Source organism: Rhinolophus ferrumequinum, chromosome 12 (assembly GCF_004115265.2).
Source record: "Rhinolophus ferrumequinum isolate MPI-CBG mRhiFer1 chromosome 12, mRhiFer1_v1.p, whole genome shotgun sequence".
Taxonomy (NCBI): Eukaryota; Metazoa; Chordata; class Mammalia; order Chiroptera; family Rhinolophidae; genus Rhinolophus; species Rhinolophus ferrumequinum.
Genome location: NC_046295.1, coordinates 1335061 through 1358020, shown reverse-complemented (window position 1 = coordinate 1358020; position 22960 = coordinate 1335061).

Genomic DNA, 22960 nt, shown 5'->3' with positions numbered 1-22960 from the left:
AATGTCACTGATGAAGTTTAAATCCTCTTTATATCCCTTCATATTGGAGATGTGAAGTATGCAATCTCTTGGCTCATGGTTGTACACATTTCTTTATATATAGATATCTGTCTATAATATTGGTTTGCAGTTCTGTTTTAAGTTTCAAATGGAAGCATACTGAATGCAATATTATGCAATATGCTTTATTCCCCCAAGACGATCTTTTCAAGATCTATTAATGCTGATAAATATAGATTTGAGAATCGCATCATATTCCATCCTATGAGTGGATCCGATCCATTCCCTGTTTCTCTTTGGAAGCTTTGCTGCTGAGCCAGGAAGGCATGTTGTGGGACCTCCTTCCCACGGCCACAGTCAAAGAACCCTGTACCCAGCAAGTATCTCTAATTTATGGCAAGTCTTGTAATCACACAGCACACTTGTTTGCTTATGCATTTGTTTAAAATACAGGCTTTAGGGCGTAGGTGTGTCTCAGTTGATCTCCACCTGTGGACTTCTTCATGGGCTTTCTCCGGGCTGTCAGACCCTCGGTATTCATGGCTGGATATAGTTCTTGCTATCTGGTCTATCTGGTCCTGCTTCCTTTGACCATCGCTCCAGTCCTCCAGGCTCTGCAGAAGGTAGAGTGATTTCTTTTATGCCTCTGTTTGTAGGAAGCAATTCTTATTGCTGAAATTGAACCTTCAGTTCTACAAACATCATCATCAAGTATTTCCCCAGAAACAGCAATCCTAAGGTTTTACTATTTAATCTTTCTACTTGTTACATTGAGTGATACAATAAACATTACAGAGAAGTGTGTGACTAATGTTTCCAGAAACTATGAGCAAAAGGAAATTATTGAAGAAGTGGGCCTGGGCAGATGTGAATGTCTGGAGAGAAGAGAGGCCTGGTGCTCAGAGGGGACGGCAGGGGCATCACCAGGAGGGCATGGGGTGGCGGGAGCAGAAAGAGGAGTGAGGTGTTGTAGGTGAGGAAGAGAGAACCAAGCTTTGGACACCTGTCACCTGGGAGGCACAGAGTTCCCCACGAGGAGACGCTGCACCACAGCCCTAGTGTTTTGATGAGAGCGAAAGGAATCCAATAACAACACAGAGAAAAGAAGAAATCAGTTAAAAGCCAGCTACAGATCCCAAGTTAATCAACTTATCCACTTCCATGTAAATTTGGAGTAAGATCTTCAAGATAAAAAACAATAAATAAGTAGAGTAGAAAATAATTTAAAGTAATTGTTTGTGTCAAAGGTGATAGTTTTAAGACACAGAAATTGAGTTAGTGAGGTGACTTGTCCCTGGAGGCGGTGAGGCCCAGTCTCCGAGACGGTGGGCAGACAATCCCGTGGGACACTGCAGCTTGTCCTGCCGATGCCCCACCCCACTGCTGCCCAGAACCCGCATGGCGTGGTGCTGCTCGGGCAGCTTCCCTGCTGCCACTTAGCACCTGCTCCAAGTCGGTCGGGTCCCCTGGGCAAGTAAAAAGAGGCTGCAGAGGGCAAGTCCAGCATTGTGGAGGAAGAGTAGAAGGTAGGCTTGGCCTTCCACTGACTTACAAAGTGAGGGATTCCCCAAAATTTTGCAAAGACTGGACCACTAAAAAGATGACAACTGGTTCTCTTACCTACAAATAAATCGGACATTTCCTAAGGGAGCAATTAAAATAATTTAAGTGAGTTTCTTGTGATCTGATTTAAACAGCGATGCTGACTCATCTCACTGCCCCCAGGCTCACTGGCCCCACTGTGCTAGCAGGTGGTTTCCCCTTGCCCCTTGAAGGACTTGGCCCCTGCCTGGGCAGTCCTCCATCCCTGAGCGCCCCCTGCTGTGTGACTTGCCAGATGCAACACCCCTGCCTAAGGAGCCTCCCTGGGTTTTCTTGTTGCTGCCTCTACTCTCACAGTGTGAACTCTTTTTCCCTCACAGTTGCCTTCTTGACAGGTGTGAAAAGCTACTGGTAAATTCAGCCTGACCTGGACTCCAGGGCCCGCCTGCTCACCAGGAACCCAACCCCTATGAAGCTCTCTTGATTTTGATTTTGAAATTCATAACTTCAGATATAAACTGTGCCTATTATAGCCCCAACTACAAGGCAGCTGAGAGGCAGTGACTCACGCCCTTGGCCTATGTCTAATGAATTCAGTCGGGAAAGCCTGTTCTCGCGGTACTCTCAAAAATATTTCTTGTTAAAAAGAAAAGGGAGAATTAAACTCTATTAATTCTAGTTAATCATAGCCTGGCTTGTTTCCCCAATAGTCTGAACTGCTTTACCTACCCTCCTGATGTCCTGCTCACAGACCACCAGCGTCTGCTTGAATCAGCCAAGCTCATCCCACACCTTCCCTGTCAGTCAGCATGAAAAGCTCCAGAACAGGGACAGGTCACCCTCTGTCACTGATACTCTCTCCAGCAGTTGTTTACATCTTAATTTTGGCAACCTCAGTATCCATATATATGCCCTTCCAACTCCTGGCCTCTGGAGGTCTCAAATTGCTCTCCTCCAATGGCCTCGTCCCCTCACCACTGCCACCTGCTCCCACAGCCAGACCCAGTCTCAGGATCCCTGAGGATCCCAGGTCCACAGCAGCAGCAGCACCTGGAAGCCTGTTAGAAACGCAAAACTGCAGACTTCATCCCAGACTACTGACACCGACCTGCGTTTTCAGAAGTTCCCCAGGTGATTCACGAGCATGAAAGGTTGAGAAGGGCTGGCTTAGATCTACAACTGAAATTCCTCTGCGGCCTTAACTTTCTGCCTCCCATTCTCTGCCAATACCTTCTGTTTTCCAAGTCATTCTCCAACTTCAGCAAGCCTTTTGACCCCCCACCCTAGGCTCTTACCTCCATTCACTGCACCAACCGTCCACCTCCCCCACATGGGCCTGGCCTGAAGGGAGTGAACGCCAGTGATAACGATGGCGGCTGAATAGATTCTTCCAACCTCATGCTCTCTTCCTGCTTTAGTGCTCTTGCTGGGCAACACCACAGCCCTCGTACTCATCCAGTGCAACACTCCATCTTTAGTGCGCCTGCATCCATGGCTGAACATGGCTGGAAAAACCCACACAGCCTCTGTGACAGGTTCGTGTCAGCCATGACCACTGCGAGCGGTCACACTGCCTGCAACCACATTGTGCTTCTCTGTGCATTTAGTCTCCCACCTCCCTACACAACTACCCTGCATTTTCCATTCCCACTTCACCCCCGGTACTTCCGTTCCCATCCCGGACCTTGCTCCCTACTTCACTGAGAAAACTGAAGATACCAAAGGAGAACAGACTCCTTTCTACCTGACATGTGCTCACAGACCAGCATCACTTCCACAGGCTCCTCCTGCTAATCCTGCAGTCAGATGAGGCCAGATGTGTGCAGTCCACAGAACCCCACTTGGACCTAATGTGGGACAGCAAATCTCAGTCTAAGCCACCCAGCAATAAATACGAACTCCATACACAAATCATTCTGCCTATCAGTTACTTGGTTACTTTACACAACCATTTCCCAATCTTCAAAGAATAAGTTGTGCTTAGGTTTTGTCACCCACCAATAGGTCTCTGTATCCTGTATCCTACTCGCATATTTTTCTATGCAGATAGAGCCTGAAGACATAATTCTTCTTGAATAAGGAGAGCCCTCTAGCATATTTCAAACCTTCATCGCTTTCACAAAGCAATAATGGTAGTATTAATAACGGTAACATTAATAATAGAGGAAAATCATTTTTAGCAAAAATTTAGTGTCATGAAAGACCTGACAATTAAGTTCATGAGCGTATTGCGATGATGTTGCTAACCTTTTTTGTACCAACTAGACAAACAGTTTACCAAGTTTACTATTTGGAAGTGCTGAAAAGGCTGAGTGAAAAAGTTAGATGACCTGAACTTTTCGCCAACAATTCATGGCTCTTGCATCACAACAATGCACCAGCTCACACAGCACTGTCTGTGAGGGAGTTTTTAGTCAGTAAACAAATCACTGTATTGGAACACCCTCCTCACTCACCTCATCTGGCCCCCAATAATTTCTTTCTTTGCCTGAAGATAAAGGAAATATTGAAAGGAAGACATTTGGACATTCAGGACTTTAAGGGTAATACGACAACAACTCTGATGGCCATTCCAGAATAAGAGTTCCAAAATTGCTTTGAAGGGTGGACTAGGTGCTGGCGTCGGTGCACAGCTTCCCAAGGGGAGTACTTCGAAGGTGACTGTAGTGATACTCAGCAGTGAGGTATGGAGCACTTTTTCTAGGGTGAGTTCTCGAATTTAGTTGTCTGACTTTGTATGTGCAATACATAGAAAATTTGGGGCAGGCTTTTATAACTGAGATGGAAGTTGGTGGCTAAAATTCACACCTCAGTGTTCTGTGAATCTTGAGAGAAATTTAAATTGCTACACTACTATTTTAGATACTTCTAAGGACCGCAAGGTCAGATCTATTTGTACAGTTTACGTGGATGCAACGTTCAGATCTGAGAATGAAATGGAGTTGAAGAGCAGATTTAAGAATTTTAAACCAATCATTCAGATGTTAGCTATGATTTTGTTGCTATGCTGTCCTTTGGTAATATTTTTTAATTTCCTAAAAGATGATGAAAGTTGATGATCAGACACACTATTTGGCTTCACCCTGAAAGGCTGATCATTTATCCCCCTCTGACAGATTGGGGAGAAAAAGAGGTGCCTTTGTCCTCCTACATGTTAATTCTACCTGCACTCTGCATACAGTGAACATGTCTTCCTGTCTGGCTCCCAGAAGGTCTTTCTCAAAACACTATACTGGCATTTTTAAATTTTTTTTATAATATGACAGAAGGCTATAATTTAAGCCATGTAAGATACACACACACACACACACACACACACACACAGACACACGATGCCAAAAAATGTATACACATTTTAAGAAAGAAAAAACTATTAAAATTGTAATACTCAATATATACCCGTAACAAAAGATGAATACAAGTCATGTGTATACATTTTTTTGGCATCCCTAGTATAAATATAAAATTTCAGATCAACAAGTTTTCAGATAACGGGAAATTAAAAGGTTTCATAACTCTTTAAATAATGAAATTATTAATGTTATGCTTTCTGGGGGACAGTGGCTAATTCTGGAGCAGTTACTTACCTCTTGCCAGGTTTCATTACTTTCTTTCCTTTTTTTAGAAATATGTTTTTCTCTCTATTTAGAGGCTGTAGTGCCCCGGAGACCCTCACACTGGCCTTTCCAGGCTTTCGAGTGCCCTCTAGAAAATGTTTATGTAGCATCCTTCACAAAGGGCTACGGGATCAATTAAAAAAGCTGTGTCTCCTCAGTGGAGTTTTGAAATCAAGTATGTAGAGAAATCCCATATCACATTCTGCCCCGAGGTCTTGTTCTAATTTAATCACATTTGTAGACCACCACAGTATTGATTTCTATGTGCAGCTTGTAATAACTTCAGATACACAGCAGCAGAAGGAATTGCAAGTCTAAGCAACATTGTGTAACTAATGAATGCACACAAATAAAACACTGGATGAATATGTTTAGAGTTTTACCAAAATTCTAAAAAGATTAAGTTGCTTCTAACCACGTATCAAATACTCACAGACCCACTGCAAATAAGTATACTGGTCCTAAAAAATATATAAATGATGCCTTCCCTTAAGCAAAGTAATAAAATTGAAATGTTTGGTTCAAGGACATTCCAAAACTGACTTAAAGAAGGCATATTTTTAACAAATACTTAAAAGATAATTTAGAAATTGTCCTGCTCAACTCTGAATGCATATACCTGCATTTTAATCTGATTGATCATAGAATCTTACTTTTGTCTTATTATGTTTTTGTTGTTGTTCTTCTTCTTTTGTTCTGTGTGTTGTTTTTCTGCATACCATAAAGGGTACTTGAATTAGAGACAATCCCATACTGAGCAAATCTACTGGGACAGGTTTTCAGTCTCCATGCAGGGATGATTTTGTCCAACCGGGGACTTTGGACAATGTGGGGAGATACATATGGTTGCCACAACCGTGAGGTAGGGGTAAGGAGCTGCTACTGGAATTTAGTGGGTGGAGGGCAGGAATGACGAGACACATCCTACAACACACAGGAAAACCCCCAACAAAGAAAGACCTGAAACCTGATATGAGCATTTCATGCCTCGGTATGGCTGAGCGGTATTGCATTGTATGAATGGACCTCATTTTGTTCGTCTGCTCACTTTTTCAGTGTTTGGCTAACATGAACAATGCTGCTACCATCATTGTGTGCAAGTGTTTCACAGATATACTATTTTATTTATTCTGAGCAAATAGCTAGAAGTAGACTAGTTGTATTTTATGGTAGATGCATGTCTAAATTTTTAAGAAAGTGTCAACTGTTTTTCTTCTCACAGCAGTATATGAGAATTTGAGTCCTTTTAATTTTAGTCATTCTAGAGGTGTTCAGTAATTAGGGTGTCTCGATGTGATTTTAATGTGTATTTGTCTCATGATGTAATGCTGCTGTAAGCCCTCAAAGATGCCCATGTCCGGAACCCCGGAACCTGTGGACGTGTTATCTTATGTGGCATCGGGGAACTAAGGCTGCAGATAGAATTAATTGGCTAATTAGCTGACCTTAAGATAGGAAGATTATCCTGGATTATCCAGGTGGCCCAACATTATCAAAGGGGTCTCTAAAAGTGGAAGAGAGAGGAAAAAGTGTAGGTCAGAGTCATTCAATGTAAGAAGGATTCAGTCCAGCATTGCTGGCTTTGCCATGGAACGGAGCACAAGTCAAGGAATGTGGACAACTTGTAGAAACTAAAAAGGCAACAGAAAGGATTCTGCCCTCCGGCTCCCAGAAAGGAGTGCAACCTGCTGACATCTGATTTTAGCCCACTGGTAGCCATGTTTCTGTCAGAACCTACAGAGCTGGAAGATAATAACAAACTTGTGTGCATTCAAGCCACTGAATTTGTGGTAGTTTGTCATGCCAACAATAAAAACTACTATGGATACTGAACATCTTTTCAGATGCTTGTTTGCTATCTATACATATTAATCGGTGAAGTATCTGTTTAAATCTTTGGCCCATTTTTGTGTGTGTATGTATTCTTATTTATTTATTTATCCATTCTATTGATGATTGTAATTTATAAACCATTAAATTCATCCATTGTAACTGCAATTTAATGATTATTTTGAAAGTTTATAGACTTGTGCAACCATCATCACAACCCAATTTTAGAACATTTTCATAACACTCCAAATCTCTTGTCTGAATGAGTAATCCCTGTTCCCACAATCAGGTCTAGGTAACCACTAGTCTGCTTCTGCTTCTATAAATTTTCTGAAGATTTCATATAAATGGAAGCATATCATACATAGTAATTTAAGTCAGGATTCTTTCACTTAGTATACTGTTTTTGAGGTTCATTCAAGTTCTCATATGTATCAGTATTTTTTCCTCTTTATTGTTGACGAGTATTCCATTGTGTTTATATATGACATTTTGTTTGTCCATTTACCAGGTAATAGACACTTGGATTGCTTCTGGTTTAAGATTATTATGAATAATGCTGTTATGAGCATTTGCTGGGTCATATGATATGTTTACATATTTAACTTTTTAATAAACTGCTAAACTGCTTTCCAAAAGAACCATTTTACATTCTCGGTATATCAAGGATAAATGAGGATTCCAGTTTCTCCACATCATTAATAGCATTTATTGCTGTCTATTTTTTATTAAAACAATTATAGTGAGTGTAAAGTGGTATCTCACTGTGATTTTAATTTGTATTTCCCTAATTACTAAGGATATTGAGCATCATTTCATGTGCTAGTAGGCCATTTGTATATATTCTTTACTAAGCTATTAAAATCTTCTGCTCATATTTTAATTGAGTTATTTACTTTCATATTGCTGAATCGTAAAAGTTTTCAATATATTCGGGATACAAGCTTTTTTGTCAGATATATGATTTATACTTTTCCCATGTGGCTTTTCTTGCACTTTCTTTATAGTGTCTTTTGACACACAATGTTTTTAATGTGATGAATTCCCATTGGTCATTTATTTTCCTTTTATAGATCGTATTTTCACTTATGTATCTATTTGCTTTTTGCCCAACCCATGGTCCAGATGATGACTTTCTCCTAGATTTCCTTACAGAAGTCATATAATTTTACTTCTTACCTTTAGCTCTGTTATCTACTTTGAGTTAATTTTTATGTATGTTGTGTGATAAAGGTCAAAGTTTATTTTTTTTGCATGTTGATATTCAGTTTTTCCAGTATGATTATCAAAAAATTATACTTTCCTTAGTGAATTATCTTGGCACCTCTGTCAAAAATCAACCATTCCCTTTTATGATAAATATTATTTAACTTTTCTGCATCTGCATTTTAAATTTTGTGCATGTGTGTTTATATTTTATCTCCCTTCAATTCTAAACCTTAATAACTTCCATTATTTAAAGATCACAGTGTAGACTGGCTCTAGACAACCTACTGGAATAAAAGTTAGAAGCCATATCATAATTTGGGGAATTGGAAAGATACTTGGAACTTGGACTTCAACTTTTTGTTTAGAGTAAAATTATATTCTAGTGTACTATGATTGTGCACTGAGAATTTATTTTTAATTTATAGTAGTATTTTCTGTGTTTAATATTCTGGAAATTAGAGAAACACAATATATATTCCATCTCATAATATATTCAACATGTACCAAGTTCTTCTTTCATGGTAAACTAAAGATGCATGCACAAATTTCAGGTAACTTTTATTTAAATTTGAAGTGATAGCTAACTGCTGTATGATCTTTAATTTTTACCTTGAGTAAAATATAACTAGAAACCTGGGGAGAGAATGTGACTGGTGAATGAGAATATGGTGGGTAAAATCCCAACCTCCTTTCAATCATAGGCATTTAGATTTTGAGAATAAAAAAATCTTTTCAAATCACAAACAAAGACCAATCAAATTGTATGTATTAATTAAGATGTCCATTTTTCAGCTTTTGCTTTTGGTGGATGACTTGGATTGATGGAGTTCTACATTCTTTAAATACATTTCAAGGCCATCCCATTGTCCTAAACCAGTATTGACATCATTTGCTTTCCTATCAATTCAAGACTGACCATATCTAGGTCTACAACAAACTTACACAGTTTCTGGGTTTTTTGAACATGGTAACCCAATCTAAACAGTTTTGCTTTATTTCCCTCTTGGAATTTGCCACCTTTTGTCCCTTCCTGTCCCCACACCTCTCTTTGCTCAGTTGCTGCCCCTTTTTTAAATATGTCCTGGTCCTGTTTTGCAAGTATCAACAAAGAGTCTGTTTAGACACCACTACATAAGTTTCAACATAAAGGTTTTCCTAGAGTCCTCTAACACACAACATGTGTCTCATTTTTAAGAGAGTAGGGCCACAGCTCAAATCCTTGGCCTTATTTGTAGCCCGTGGTCATTATGCAAATCAAACTTCAGTTTTAGGAAATCAGGTCAGAACAGTCAGTAACCACCAAACAGTTGATTAATGAGCACACATAAGTCACTGTTAAACAAATATCTCATGGAGGAAGCCTGAGCACAGCCTCCATCAGCAACTTTTCTGAGGCTGAACCTGAGCAAACTGATGGCTCTGCAGATCCACAGCCTTTATCAGGAGGACAAGATCAGAGTTTCACCCACTAGAGTCCCTGAATTAACAAGAAAGTCATATTACCATAGTAATAAGGAAACCACAGCTACCAATAGGAAGAAATACACTTCTTGACTTTTATTGATGGTATGAGGTGTACTTAAACAATATGATGAATGTTTAAATTTAAAAATTTTTATTACAGTAAAAGACACGTTGCCATTAATACCCTTAAAAATACTTCCCCGCCCTTTGAACACACTTATCCCATCATTCTGGCCACTTTCTGAAGCAGTTCTGGAAGTCCTCTTTTATGAGTGTCTTTAGTTGTGCTGTTGTGGCTGCTTCGATGTCCTGAGACATTTTGACTTTGGGGAAGAGCCAGAAGTCACACAGTGCCAGATCGGTCAACAAGGTGGATGAGGACACACCGTCATGTTTTTATTTGACAGAAATTGCTGTATACAAGAATCGATGTGTGACACGGAGTGTTGTCATGATGGAGGATGATTTACAGCACACTTTAAAACACACCTCTCAACCATAGCTCACACCCGACTGACTGTACTGAGCAAGTTGAAACTTGTTACACATTGTTACTAAAGCTCACTTAGTAACTTCCCATATTGAAGATCCCTGCCTTTCCGTTGGATGGCACTTGGCAGCAGCATTCACCATATTTTTTGATCACAGCCGAAAGCCTTCGTATCACACATCACTTCTGGTACAGCAATTTCTGTCAAATGAAAACATCACAGTGTGTCCTCATCCACCTTATTCACCAGATCTGGTACCATCCAATTTCTGGCTGTTCCCCAAAGTCAAAATGACAATGAAAGGAAAACGTTTTGAATCGATTCAGGATATTGAGGCAGCCACGGCAGCACAACTAAAGACACTCACAAAAGAGGACTTCCAGAACTGCTACAGAAAGTGGAAGGAATGATGGGAAAAATGTGTTCAAAGGGAAGGGGAGTATTTTGAGGGGGATTATTGGCAATGTGTCTTTTACTGTAATAAATTTTTTAAATGTAATCACTCACTGTATTTTTTTATCACACCTTGTATTTTGTACATTGAACTCAATATTAAAGCAGTCATGGCACTCTCTTTTTAAAAAAAATTTTACTTTTTTTGTACAAATTTATACATTGATAAATCCTATCTTTAGGACAGAGAAAGATCAATAATACAATTGTTACCACAGCTAGCAAGTGGAAAGGAAGAACACATGGAAAATCTACATGATAAATTTTGACCCAAATAGAAACTGTAGATAGATCATTGCTTAATAAGTTAGGTAAAAATCATTTTCTACATAAATCAAGCATCTACCATATCATTAATTAGAAACGTCACAACTTTGGGAATCCTGAATCCAAGTGATATTATAAAACAGTCTACTTCTGTTCCGATAACCTTAAATTACAACAGTATTTTGTCTTTTTCCTAAGAGATTCCTCTGTTCAAGGGAAACAAAAGTAAAAGATGAATGTCAAACCTATGCTGATACAAATATAGATGCAGAAAGAAACAAAACAAGTTTAATTGTTCAAATCATAAATTTAAAATGATAAAATCTCATTATGATAAGAATCCAGCTAATATCTTCAGAATGAAATGCAACATTTGTGTGTTTCTAAGACTGTGTGCACATTTCAAGATAATAAGAAAGCAAGTATTTAGCACCATCATAGAGTAATTAAATGCTATTGATAATGAAACTAAAACTGTACAACTCTTAATCCATTTAACAACTTTTATGCTGACAGGACTTTTAAAATATCATTGTGTAACATGAAAATTATCACTATCTGTTATCAAAATATTGTACAAAAATTTATCATGTTCATTTATATGCAACATAGATTACTTGAAATCTCCAGCTGTAAGTGTTCTAACATATTGATACCATTATCTCTGCTCCTGAGTCTCAACCCTCGCTTTTTACATAACTACTCCCAATTCCCCATTTTAGGCATTTTTTTCTGAACATTTTATTTTAAAACAATTGTAGATGCGCAGGAAGTTGCAAAGAGGTCTCATGTACCCTTTACCCAGTTTGCCTCAATAGTTACATTTCACGTAATTAGGCAATCCTAATTTACAACGGGTCAAGTGCTATCAAACTTCACTACAGTGAAAGGTTCATTCAAGTGATCATATTAATACGGTGAAGCAAATACCAGGGGTGCCAAAAATATATATACACATTTTAAGAGATATTATCTATGCTCAAGCCGTAGTTTGCCATAATCAAAAGTGTCTACTCTAATGGTAACCACTTTGAGCACCTCTTGTAATTGCAGAAGTCAAACGTGACTTGTATTCATCTTTTGTTATCAGTATATACCGAGGTCTGAAACTTAAGTTTGAGAATTCATCCTAGAAAAAGTGCTACATACCTCATTACTGGATATCATTATGGTCACCTTCAAAGCACTCCCCTTGGGAAGCTATGCACCCATGCCAGTGCCTATTCCACCCTTCTAAGCAATTTTGGAACTCTTTTTCTGGAATGGCCATCAGAGCTGTCATCGTATTACCCTTGATGTCTTGAATGTCATCCAAATGTCTTCCTTTCAATATTTCCTTTATCTTAGGGTAAAGAAAGAAGTCATTGGGGGCCAACTCAGGTGAGTAGGGAGGGTGTTCCAATACAGTGATTTGTTTACCGGCTAAAACCTCCCTCACAGACAGTGCTGTGTGAGCTGGTGCATTGTCGTGATGCAAGAGCTCCTTCGGGACCATTTGTGCACACACCTTTCTCATGCCAAGATTTTCAGTTCAGATTTTCCTAATTGTTTCCTTATCAATGTTTATTTGATCTGCTATGCTTCTCACAGTCAGCCAATGATTTTGATGCACAATTCGGCAAATTTTTGCAATGTTTTCATCAATTCTGCTCATTACTGGCCGCCCTGACCTCTTTTTTATCAGTGACGTGTTCTCTCTCCTCAGAAAAATGTTTAATCATTTGTACACTGCCATTTTCTTCATGGAATTATCCCCATAAACTTGGACTGACATGATTTCACTTCCACTCTTGCCAAGTTTAACAAGAAATTTAACGTTTATTCATTGCTCTAATTCAAGCTCAGACATTCTTGCAACAGCACACAGAAACACACAACAATAATAAACGCTGCGCAGCAAGACACCGCCACATGTTGACACAAACACAGCTGTGAGACGCTGTTATACCAAAGTTATGAAACCTCATACACCGAGCTGTTTGTACACTGCTGCCAATGTAAGTGCATGGTGGCAAGTTCATGAAATTAATTATCAGATCTTGTATTGTGGAAAAACGGCGAGAACTGAGAGACTCAAGCTGCACGCAGAGATCAGAGAGAACACAACTTTATTACGACAGCGGGCTCAGCGGGATTGTTTCCAAAGACTGAGCACTTACTGGGGTCCGGTGCTTTGTTTTATAGGGTTAGGCCTCCAGGTTGGGGGGGAAATCTGGCCGGGGTGCCGGGGAGGTCCATCCCTAGCAGCTGTGATCGCTCAACATTGTTTTGACGGGGAGGCCTCTAACTACCGTGCCCTCCGGAGACTGCTCCGATTAGTATTGGAGGAGGAGGGGGGATGGAGCTAGGAGCTCCATCTGTGCCCACAGGAAAAAACCGTCCCAACATATTCCCCCCTGTTGAGGATCGGAAGGGGAACCCTGAAGATCATCATCTAAACTGAGAGGGCGACAACCCCGCAGGGCAAGGACGCGGGCCGTGGTCAGACGGGAGACGGCACTTTCGATGAAGCGGACAAGGGCAGCGAAGATGCACGGGCGATGGCAACAAGGAGGAAAATGGTGAGCAAGGGAGGAGCCAGGAAGTCCAGGACTGAGAGCCAAACCCCCAGGAGGTGAGCTCCTCACGGCGGTTCTGTATGCAATCCCAGAGCTCACGGACCTTGGTGGCGATGATCCCAGACTGGTTTATGTAGTAGCAACATTCTTCTTGGAGGAAGAGACAGGTCCCACCCTTTTTGGCCGTGAGCAGGTCTAGGGCTTGCTGGTTCTGGAGGGCGACAGCCGCCAGGCTGGAGAGTTGGGTCTGAAGTGACGTGAGTGAGTCTGCGACCCGCTCCATGTCATTATTGATTTCTTGAGAAAGTTTGTAATGAGAGTCGATGGAAGTCCCAAGGCCGGAGGCACCGGCAGCAACCCCTGTAAAGATGCCAGCACCTATGAGGAAAGGGATGACAGCCGCCCAATGGGCACAATGAGAAAGGAAATCCGAGACTGGAACTGCGAGTCAGTGTACGGGGAGGCGGAGGGGAATATAAAGGTGAGGGTGCAGCCAGTACCAGTGTCATTGGCGCCTCGGCATCTGAAAAGTAAACCACCCTCACAGGAGAGGAAAATGCCTGGAGGAGTGCAGCACGGTAAAGGTGCAGAAAAGCTCTGGCAGCGGGGGTCAGGAGCCTGTGCGCGGCCTGGGAGCAGATAACAGGTTAAGTTCGAGGCAGGAGCCAGGGGACGCCGATCGGGCCAGAGACAATGGAGGCTTTGAGCCGCCGGGCAAGGTCCTGGGCATCCGGGAGTGTGGCCCTGCGGAGGGAAGTCAGGCCGAGGCCATGGCAGCGGGGCTGGGGCGGAGCAGCCCGAGCCATCGCAGCAATCCGGGCCGGGCCGCCGTAATGTCGTGGAGGGCAGTGTCCTGGACTCCACTGCCATCGGGGGACCCGGCTTGGGCTAAGTAGGTCCAGCAGAGAGACCCTCGGGGGAAGACATTGCAGGGGGACTGGGAGGTCTGAGGCTCTTGTTCTGGACCCCCAGAAGCAGGGACACTTCGAGGAGAGACCCAAGGGGGAAAAGGCAAAGGAGACCTAAGAGCCAGAGGGCCGCAGGCAGGCGAACATGAGCAAAGGAGAAACCCATAACAGAAATCCGAACAGGAGGAGACCCCTCTGGGTGGGAGTAAAATCAGTCGGGGTCGCAGAGATGAGCAAAAGAGAGGCCAGAAGGGTCAGCAAGCAGAGGGCAACAATGGTTAAGGGGGGTACAAATGAGAACTGTTATTCAGGCGGTCTTCTTAAACGTGGTCTTCAATGGTCCGTCGGGTATTGGATGAGAAGTCCAGGCAGGCTGGTCCGACTCTGCTCACTTGACGCAGGAGTGTTGAATCCACGGTGTGATATTGAAGACCTTAAGAGCAGTGGGGGCGATAAGGATTAGTGTGTGTGGGCCCGTCCATATTGGGCGGAGGGGCTCGCGTTTCCAATCTTTGACACAGACCCTGTCAGCTGGAAGGTGGGGATGGACAGGGGTTCCTAATGAGATAGGAATTCTTTCTAGTAGATGTGAGTGCAGGCTCCTAAGGATCTTTCCTAGGGCAATAAGCTGACCTGGGAGTTACCTACTACTCTGAGGTTGCCTGGAATGGATGATAGCAACGGGGGAGGCCGGCCATAGAGAATTTCAAACGGGGGAAACCATCCTTTCGAGGAGTACACCGGGAGCGGAGGACGGCTAAGGGGAGTAGATCCGTCCATCCCAGGGAGGTTTCTTGGCATAGCTTAGACAATGTTTCTTTGAGGGTACGGTTCATGCACTCTACTTTCCCTGAACTCTGAGGTCGGTAGGCAGTGTGAAGCTCCCAGGAGACATTGAGGGCCGAGGCCAGAGTCCGTAGTACATCTGAGACAAGGCTGGTCCATTGTCGCTGTGAATGGTGAGGGGAAGTCCATACCGTGGGATGATTTTGCAGAGGGGAACTTTGGTGACTTCTCTGGCTTTTTCAGTTCAGGTGGGAAAGGCTTCTACCCAGCCCGAGAAGGTACAGACTAAGACAAGAAGGTATTTTGTCCCTCGGTGAGGGGTCATTTTTGTGAAGTCTACCTCGATATCCTTAAAGGGGCAGATCCTGTTCATTGGACCCCAGGTGGTGGGGTCGGTCCGGTCTTGGGATTGTGCTCAGCACAGCTAGCACAGCGCTCTGTGATGGAGCGGCATAAGGCTGTGAGCCTGGCTGTATAGAAGTTTTTGGCCAGCAGCTTTTTAAGTCCAGTCTTCCCTAGGTGGGAAGTAGAGTGATGTTCTGAAATGATGCGGGGAGCGAGGGCGGCCCAGATAAACAAGCGGCCATCACGCAGTATCCACCAACCCTGAGGATGCCGGGTGGCCCCCTCATTCTGCGCCCAGCTGTCTTCTGCTGCGGTGTAGGTAGGGCTTGGCGAGGCTGGGGTGGTGGAAGCATTGATGGCTGCGTCTGTGTCCTGGGCAGCTGCCCTCGCCGCTTGATTGGCGAGGTGGTTGCCAGCAGCCAGCTCATCGTTCCTTTTCTGGTGCCCTTGGCAGTGGATGATAGCTAGGTGCTGGGGTGCCCAAACGGCTTCCAACAGCTGTAGGATTTCGCCTCTTTTTGATGGTCTTCCCTTCAGACGTGAGGAGGCTATGTTCTTTGCAGATGGCCCCATGTATGTGCACGGTGGCAAAAGTGTACTTGGAGTCTGTGTAAATATTGACCTTTTTGTCTCTTGAAAGCTGCAGTGCCCATATGAGAGTCCAGAGTTCGGCTCATTGGCCTGACTACTCGGCAGGGAGTGCCTTTTCCTCCAGAACCTCCGAGGCTGTAGTCACAGCGTAGCCAGCTCTATGCAGCCTACCCTGTAGGAAACTGCTGCCATCAGTATAGAGTGTAACCTCTGCGTCCTGCAGAGGGGAGCTCTGTAGGTCAGGCCCTGTGGCATGAACCTCAGTGATGACTTTTAGGCAGTCGTGTTTTGGCTCGTCTTTGGCTGTGGGGAGGAAAGTCGCTGGGTTTAAGGCTTGAACAGTCTGGAGGCTTATGCGAGGATTTTCCAGGAGTCCCTGGTATTGGGTGAGCCTGGTGTTGGAGAGCCATCGCAGACCCTGACAGTTTATGAGCATAATTACAGAATGGGAACCTTGACTGTGAGTTGTTGCCCGAGGGTGAGCTTGTCAGCTTCCCTGATGAGCAGTACTGTTGTGGCTGAAGCCCACAGGCATGGGGGCCATTCAGAAGCGACAGGGTCCAATCTTTTGGATAGATAAGCGATAGGTCTCATCCAGGGCCCAACTGTTTGAGTTAGGAGCCCCAATGCAGTTTTGTCTTTTTTATGGATAAACAGGCAGAAAGGTTTTTCTGTATCAGGTAAGCCTAAAGCCGGGGCTCTTCTGAGCAAGTCTCTGAGATTTATGAAGCCTTTTTCCTGTGTCTCTCCCTATTTCCTTTTCTCTCTCACATTACCCAAACAAAATTGGTTTCTCTGTAGTTTGGGGACTGGATAAGGCCCAGGCTGCACTCGTGGAGCGCAGGTGCAGCTGGGGTGGCCGCCGGGGTGCTCCCGGGTCCCCAAGCCGAGCTGGGGACGAGCCTGCCAGTGGCTGCAGTCGGGCCGCGGTTTCGCCTAGGTTCGCAGTGGGAGCGCACGGGGCAGGGCGGCAGCGGGGAGCCCGCGGGCTTCCTCAGAGGTGGCCGAGCAGGGAGCAGCGCCCCGTTTGCTGCTTTAAGGCTCTCGCTCGGGTTTCTCCCTCCACCGTGAGGCCCGCTGAGCTTCCACCGCAGAAACGCTCTCGGTGTTGAAAAGGCAAAAGAAAAGGGACAGTATTGCCCCGGGCGCACGCCCTGGGAGCCCTGTGTTCCCAGCTTGTGCCGCCAGCGCCTGCGTCTCGGGGAGGGCACTCCTGTGTCTGCGCTTCCCAAACACAGTGGATTGCGGCTCCCGGAATGTTTTTCTGGCACTCAGATGTCTGTCCTCAAACATTCAGTGGAGTTTACTTGTGTCCTCTTGGTGAATGGGCTTTGTCGGAGGGGTGTTAGGAGTTTTTTTGGAGCCTGGGTTAGGAGAATCTTGCACTGTCCCTTTTTACTAGAGCAGAACCGTACCCAAGGTGGAAGGGTCCTGGCAATTTCTAACCAGGAGTCAATGTATGGATACTAATCCGGGTGACCAGGATTGCCGGTCACTACAGTATAAACACATCGGTCGACGGCCAGGTCTAGGGTTCCCTCTGCTGTCAACTGACGTTAAAAGTGGGCCATTCTAATTCACAGAGGCTTCTTAATTTTTCCCCGGGGTCATGCGGAGTCCATAATCTCCGCCAAAAACCCTTTCTAAAATTCTTTAACATGAAGTCTAGGACCGCAGGCTTACTTTGCTTCCCTCCCATAGTGTACGATGTCGCAGACGGGTGGGGGGGGGGGAGATTTACTCAGGTGCTGCCCTGCTCGTGTCCCTCGGGGGAACTTAGGAGCGTCTTTGGCTACAGTGTACAGAACAATTTACAAAACAGGCCACTCCGTGGAGTGAATCACCGTTATGCCAAATGACGCTCTGCGAGAATCAGGGTGAAGCATACTCAGGTTTCCATAGTCAAGGCTATGGAAGCAAACAATCAGATACACAATCTGTCACTCACACACCGGGTTGACACCCTCCCATGGGCGTCCCTGCCTGGGTAGGTTATAAGAACCTACCGGGAGGTGATCAGGCTCCCCTTCTGTCACATGGGACAGGACTGACTCGGACAATGGCCTCCAGGCTTACCTGATCCGATCCGACGGGAGGATCTGGCTGGTTGTCCCCAGTCCCTCTCAGCAGGCCCAGCTGGGGAGGCAACAGCTGCGGCTGCCGGGGGGGAAAGCCCGGTCCAGGGTCTGCCAAAATCGGCAGGGCGCGCCTACACCCTTCTCAGGCCTCCCGTTGCTCCGTGGCCCACCTCTCACCCCACACCGGTGGCGCAAGGGGCCAGCGCGATTGTGTTTCCCAGTCAGGGAACCAAATGTTGCGGACAAATGGCGAGGACCGAGAGACTCACGCTGCATGCAGAGATCAGGGAGAACAGAGCTTTATTACGCCAGCGGGCTCAGCGGGATTGTTCCCAAAGACTGAGCACTTACTGGGGTCGGGCGCTTTGTTTTATAGGGTTAGGCCTCGGGGTTGGGGGGAAATCTGGCCAGGGTGCCGGGGAGGTCCATCCCTAGCAGCTGTGATCGCTCAACATTGTTTTGACGGGAGGCCTCTAAGGGCTGTGCCCTCCGGAGACTGCTCCGATGAGGGAGGAGGAGGGGATGGAGCTTGGCCGTGCCCGCAGGAAAAAACCATCCCAACAGTATTGAATATTACAAGTAATAAACATTTTTCCTTTCTTAAGCTGTGTATACATATTTTTGGTACCCTCTGTATATATGTAAAAAAAAAAAAGCTTACACTGGTCTGATCATAAATTTAAGGTGATTGACATAGGCAGTAACTTACACCTCCTCTCATTGACTGCTAGAAAAAACTAACACTATTAAAGTATTCGTGTGCATTAAAACTTGTATTGAAAAGTCGAATAGTTCATTCTACTCTAAGATGGAATATACAACTCTGGTGGAGTCCAACAGACTCACACTTGTTTGAGTGCAATTGACCACTTGGGGCATCTTTTAGTTGTTACTCTAAGCATTACGTTTTACACACGTGACTTTTGTGACAGTCTGCTGATGTCCACATTTGGCCACATGAAACGGAGGAAACTTAATTTTCCCACTTTATAATATAACTATCTTAACTATTTCATTTACATACATTGAAAACCACATTAGACAATGTAGTAATTTTTGCTTCCACTGCGAAACAGTTTAGAAAACTCAAGACAAGAAGGTTATTGGTATTGTATTGAATTTACTCACATTTTTACTCTTCCTGTTTTTATTTCTTCATTCCTGATACTACAAGTTTCCTTCTTTCATCATTTCACTTCTGATGTAAGAACATCCTTTAGACACTCTTAACTACATTTCTGTGTTGTTTCGTGATCTGAGGTCTCCTATCCAGTGTAACTCTGGGATATGCACAGGGCACACACTGTGGCAAGTATTGGCTTCTGAAATAGAACAGGGTTTTACGGAAGCTGTGTTTCATAGCGATTATCTTTATTTGTGAAGATTAATATTTAGGACAATTTGGGAGACCTGGAAGCCCAACTGGAAAGCTTTAACAATGATTTCAATTATTATTTAAGGCTTGAGTGAAGGTGGAGCTTGTGGGGCTGGAGAGTAAACAGTAACATCTGGCATATTGAGATAATCTAAAGGTAGGAAACCAAAATTTTATATGGGGTCGATTTTTAAAAGAATAAGGAGGTATTTATGGCTCCGACTCTCATCTCTGGGAAGAATTATAATACTTGCTCTCCTTATTGTGAACACAACACAAAAAGATTCACACTCAAGGGTCATTTTCAGAAAACAAACACATAATGTTATTAGCAAAATCTTTAATTTAAAAAATCTACATGCTACTTGTTCTCAATGTGGGATGAATGCTGAACATTTATGTATTATCAGGAAAGAGGCCTTTCTTTGTGGTCTAATCAAAACTGGTAAGAAACTGTGATGGTCAGTGCTTTGCACTAAGCTCCATGTAAATGACCTAAAATTTTTCTCCTGGGAAATGTGTCTTTCAAATTTGAGTGCAACCTGTTTGCCTGACACAAGGAATCACAAGGACTGTGAGGCATGAGGCCATGTCCTTGCAGCATAAAGTCCACAACTGTGACCTTGATCTCATGTGTCCAAAAGCTGTACCCTCCAGCAGACCAGAACCAGCTGCTGCTCACAGCACTCAGCAAGGTCCACGTGAACTGCCCCAGGCCAGCCACCTCAGCGAAGGATGCTGAGTGTGGGTGCCCTCGAGGGAGACTTTGTCACCACTCCAGGGCTCACATACTGCACCATCATCCATATGGCATCTTGTGAGCAGAAACAGGAAAAGAGGATAGGCATCATGGACTACGGAAAGCAACACAAATCTGTAAAGTTTTTATTTGAATTTTTTCTAATCATTACTCCTAAAATTCAACAACTGCAAAAATAGCCCAATTCAAAAATGGACAAAGAACATGAATAGACATGTCCCCAAAGAAGATATACAAATGGCCAATAAGCACATGAAGAGATGCTCAACATCACTAATCACTAGAGAATTGCAAATCAAAACCATAATGATTTGCATGAGTTTGATACCTCAGACTCATTAAGATGGTTACTATAGAGAAAAAAATAATAATAGTGTTGGTGAGGATGTGGAGAAATTTGAGCCCTTGAGCACTGTTGGTGGGAATGAGGAACTGAAAGCAGGGTCTCAAAAAGATCCACCCCTGTTCACAGCAGCATTATTCACAATACCTAAAGTGTGGAAGCACTGAAGGGTGAATGAATTAGCAATATGTATCATATATATTAATGCAATATAAGTCAGTCTTAAAAAGGAAGAAAATTCTGACATATGCTACAACATAGAGGAACTTTGAGGGCATAAGCCAGCCTCAAAAGGACAACTACTGTATGACTTCATTACTTAGAGTAGTCAAAGTCACAGGGACAGAAAGTGTTAGTGGCAGCTGTCAGGAGCTGAAGGGAGGGATGGGAAGTTCCTGCTTCATGGACGTGAATTTTCAGTTTTGCAAGATGAAGAGTTTTAGAGATGGATGGTGGTGATGGGGACACAATAACAATGTACTTAGTACCATTGATCTACACACTTAAAATGGTTAAGACAGTAAATGTCGTGTTATGTGCATTTTACCACAATAAATTATTTTCAGTTATATAATGTAACGACTTTCCTGTTTAAAAACAATAAAAGCTTGTTACCATAATGATGAAGTCAAATTTGTATGGCCTATATATTTTCATTTTAAATCTGTATTTTTTCTGTGTGCATTAATTTCTCTCACAAATACAATTAGAAAATGTACATTTTGAGATTATGTGCCACACAGACTTATGACTAATGTAATATAATATAATATAACATAATATAATATAATATACTCCCTTAGGTTACAATTGTCCAATACTGTTATCACCTTCTAAAGTAGTGTAGCCTGGATAACCTAATGAATTCACATGGCTTGAGTATCAGGTGGAGCCATTGCAGTTAGAACCCATGGACAGCTGAATGTCTGCTGACATAATTTCTAACATAATTTTGTCACAGCAATTACCTACATTTGTTTGAGTGAAATTTTTTTAAAATTGGCAATCTCTTCGCAGAAGAAAGGTGTCTTGGTTTTTTTAGTGTTCTCATCAATGAACCCACCACCAACCATGGGTGTGTGTGGGGTGTGTGTGTGTGTGTGTGTGTGTGTGTGTGTGTAAAACATTACTCAGTTGCACAAAAAGACTCAAGAATCAAAGGATTGGAAGCTGACTGAAGGTAGTTCACATTTTACTACATACAAGGAATGACAAGTAAGTTCGGGAACTTGTTGCAACAATGTTGCTAACCTTTTTTTATATCAGAGGGATTATTCATTATGAATTTGTATCAACTGGACAAACAATTAACCAAATTTACTATTTGGAAGTGCTGAAAAGGCTGCGTGAAAAAGTTAGGTGAAAACTGTAAGAGACCGTTAGCATGAGAACTGCTATCTTAAGGTCAGGGTTAACAGCCCCTAGCCTTAAAACAACATAATTGTAAATTCCAGGATGTGGGCAGTTGCAGCATAGAGACTAGAAGTCCTGTAGCTTATCTTATACTCCTTGAAGCTATGCTGTAAGAGACTGTTAGCATGTAAGAGACTGTTAGCATGAGAACTGCTATCTTCAGGTCAGGGTTAACAGCCAATAGCCTGAAACAACATAATTATAAAATTCCAGGATGTGGGCAGTTGCAGCATGGAGACTAGAAGTTCTGTAGCTTATCTTATACTCCTGGTCTCCTTGTCCTGTAGTAAATCTTATACTCTTTGAAACTATGTAAGTCCTGTAAGTTTATCTTGTACTCTCAGAAGCTATGGAAGGCCTTGAAAATGCTATATAACCCCTTGGCTTTAAGTGTTTGGGGTCCTTGTTAAAAACCCGCTGCGTCGGGCAGAGACGGGGACCCCAGCCGGCTGGTAATAAACCTCGCTGTGTGACTTGCATTATTGTGCGGGTTCTCTGTCTGTCTGAGGGGGACAATTCCGGATCTTAACAATGCAAGTTCTGTAGCTTATCTTATACTCCTGGTCGCCTTGTCCTGTAGTAAATCTTATACTCTTTGAAGCTATGTAAGTCCTGTAAGTTTATCTAGTACTCTCTGAAGCTATGGAAAGCCTTGAAAATGCTATATAACCCCTTGGCTTTAAGTGTTTGGGGTCCTTGTTAAAACCCGCTGCGTCAGGCAGAGACTCGGACCCCAGCCGGCTGGAAATAAACCTCGCTGTGTGACTTGCATTATTGTGTGTGTTCTCTGTCTGTCTGAGGGGGGACAATTCGGGACCTTAACAAAAACAACCTGAACTTTTCACCAACAATTCATGGCTCTTGCATCACAACAATGCACCAGCTCACAGGACACTGTGAGGGAGTTTTTAGCCAGTAAACAAATAACTG